The sequence below is a fragment of the Palaemon carinicauda genome, chromosome 5 (assembly GCF_036898095.1).
Source record: "Palaemon carinicauda isolate YSFRI2023 chromosome 5, ASM3689809v2, whole genome shotgun sequence".
NCBI classification, from domain to species: domain Eukaryota; kingdom Metazoa; phylum Arthropoda; class Malacostraca; order Decapoda; family Palaemonidae; genus Palaemon; species Palaemon carinicauda.
In genome coordinates this window covers 34,582,332-34,586,029 of record NC_090729.1, presented here as the reverse complement: position 1 = coordinate 34,586,029, position 3,698 = coordinate 34,582,332, and positions in this window count along the sequence as shown.

The window sequence follows — 3,698 nt, the reverse complement described above, 5'->3', positions numbered from 1 at the left end:
GTAATAATTCACTCATCACTAAACATAAATACGTAGCGACCGGAGAAAACTAACTAGATATCGAATAAAAGGGAAAACATCACAAAAGGGATTAAATTACATCCAAAGAATATATTGATTGATCATTTAAATGTCATATAGAAGTAAAATTCTAAGACTTGGCAAAACAGGAGTTGTATGGAACTTTCATGAGACAATTTAGAAAATACAAATGTTTTTATGACTAACAACCAATACTATGATATCTTGAGTTAGACTATAAACAAGGTGTGAAAGAGCAAGATCTAACGGTAACATATAAATAACATGAAAAACTAAAAAAATCCTGCGGTGCTGTAAATTCAAGAGCATGGGCACCATCACAGCATCTGTATGCTGTATATGTGTGTATGATATATATATATATATATATATATACTGAATATATATATATATACTGAATATATATATATATATATATATATATATATATATTTTATATATATATATATATATATTTATATATATACACACAAACATATATATATATATATATATATTTATATATATATATATATATATATATATATATTAAATGGTTTAAGCTGAAAGATATTGAACTTTGTAGGCAGTTTAAAGAAAAAGTATTAGAGGAACTAACTCATGAAATTGAGGATGTTGATGAATGGTGGAATAGAACGATGGAGATAATACTGCGGGTTGCTAGAGAAATACTGGTTGAGAGTAGTGGTAAGATGTTCGAAAATAAGGAAACGTGGTGGTTTCAGTGAAGAAGTGAAAGATGCAACAAAGCAAAAGAGAGAAGCAGAGAAAAGGTGGGAGGGGACCCAAATGGAAGAGGACTGGATGGCCTATAAGGAAGCAAATAAATTAGCAAAGAAAATTGTAGCAATTGCTAAGGATAGAGCATATGATCAGCTTTACAAAGAGCTAGATACCAAGGAAGGGCAAGGAAAGATCTTTAAACTAGTACACATGAGAAATAAGAATACCAAGGATATAACACACATAAGACAGATTAAGGATAAGGATGGAAATATACTGAGAAATGAGAGAGACATAATAAAGAGATGGGAAGAATATTTTGAGGCCTTACTGAATGAAGAAAATGAAAGATTTCTAAGAGGAGACGGACACACAAATTGTGGACCAGTCACAGAAATAACAAAAGCTGAGGTTAGAGGGGCACTGGGAAAGATGGAAAATGGTAAAGCTGTGGGACCAGATGGCATACCTGCAGAAGCCTGGAAGGCTCTTGATGAGGAAGGAATTGACATATTGTGGCAGTTAATGAAAAAGATTATGGAAAGTGAGACAATACCCGAAAAATGGAGGGAAAGTATATTAATCCCAATATTCAAAGAGAAAGGGGACATACAGTGTTGTGAAAATTATCGAGGAATAAAACTCATGTCACATGCACTGAAGGTTTTTGAAAGAATTATGGATGAAAGATTACGGCAGCAAGTTTCCATCGGTAGACAGCAACTAGGATTCATGAAGGGGCTTAGTACTGTGGATGGAATTTTTGCTTTGAGACAAATTATGGAAAAGTACAGAGAGAAGCAAAAGGTCTTGCATATGGCCTTTATAGACCTAGAGAAGGCATATGACAGAGTCTCAGGGAGAGAGGAGTGATGGAGAAGTATGTCAGAATGATCAGGGAGATGTATAGAAATGTAAAGACCAGCGTCAGATCTACAGTTGGAAGAACAGAAAATTTCCAAGTTGGAGTCGGGCTACATCAGAGATCTGCTCTAAGCCCACTCCTGTTTAACATCGTCTTGGATGTGTTAACAGAGGATGTCAGGGAGGAGCCACCATGGTGTCTGCTCTATGCAGATGATATAGTCTTGGTAGCCGAGAACAGGGAAGAACTGGAGGGGAAACTAGAAAGATGGAGCTATGCCTTGGAGAGTAGAGGTTTAAGAATAAGCAGGAAGAAGACAGAGTATATGACAACCGAGATGGATGGCGACCAGCAAACAACAATCAAATTAGGCGGAGGAAACATCAAAAGGGTTCATAAATTCAAGTACCTTGGTTCAGTGATCGACAATGGGGGGAACATGGAAGAGGAAATTAACAACCGGATTCAGTGTGGTTGGAACAACTGGAGGAAGGTGTCTGGTATCATATGTGATAGGAAAGTTCCTATAAGAGTGAAGGGCAGAGTGCACAAGACAGTGGTAAGACCAGCAATGACATATGGATGGGAAGCAGCACCCCTAAAGAAAACAGATGGTAGAAAGTTGAACGTAACCGAGATGAGGATGCTTAGGTGGATGAGTGGAGTAACCAAAAAGGACAGGGTTAGAAATGAACATATTAGGGGTACAGTAAAAGTCACTGAGGCATCAAAGAAAGTGCAAGAGGCAAGGTTAAGATGGTATGGCCACCTGATGAGAAGAGAAGGGCAACACATGGCAAGAGAAGTGATGGACGTGGAGGTGGATGGAACACGAAGGAAAAGAAGACCTAAGACCAGGTGGAGAGATTGCATTAGAGATGATATGAGGGAGAAGGGAGTATGGGAGGAAATGACACAGGACAGAGGGAGATGGAAGAGACTCATTAGAAACGGCGACCCCGAATAGGGATAAAGCTGGGAAGAAGATATATATATATATATATATATATACTGGATATATATATATATATATATATGTATATATTATATATATATATATACATATACACATATATATATATATATATATACATATACATATATATATATATATATATACATATATATATATATATATATATCTATATATATATATATATATATAGTGTGTGTGTGTTGGCAAGCCATTATTATTATTTTAGTAATCAAATGGAAGCATTGGAGAATCGCCCAGTATCTTATCCTTAAAAATGTAATTAATTACCATATCTTTTATACTCTTAGTGAGCGAACGAGCGTCTCTTGATCATCCTTACTTAGGAATAGATCGTATAACGTCAGTCTATACTCTATGATGCATTTTGTTTGAGTGCAGTAATTAGACACGATCTTTGCTTCTGTCATTCATGGACGACCTCTAAGGGTCTCATTAGTTATAATTTCGTCGGAAAAGTGTTTCAGTATTGAGGATTTTGAAAAGAGCGATTGTCGAAATAGACGGTCGAGGAGGTGGGCTTTTGAATTACGAGATTCTATTTTAATATTAAATTGTAATTATTTTGTCGGTAGAACACCCTGTTTCATGCTAATTGGATTAAACAAAATATCTTTCAGCAAACATTGAAGAGTAAAATGATGGCGTATTGTTACGTTCAATTATTTCATACTACGTATATCATGGAAAATCTCCTAATAAACTTTACTAAACAATATGAAAGCATGAACATCAAAATGAAAGCAAACATGAAATAAGACTTTATTTAAGATTTGACCTAAATAATCTCAGAACTGTACAAAAATCCACCGAATACCCACGGCATACCAAAACTAAATATACATAACTCTTATGAGATAGATGGAGTGGATTTCTCAGACTTCTATACAGCGAGGGACAAATGGCATTGATAATTTTAGGATATAAAATATTAATAAGTAGAAAAACTACTTCTGGTGATGAATCTTGTTTCAATCTTCTTTGTCTTCTTCAAAATATTTTATCGTTGTGTGTAGTCATAAATTTTCAGTCACAGACGATGTAGCTAAAGAATGTCTCCAAACATGAGCGATG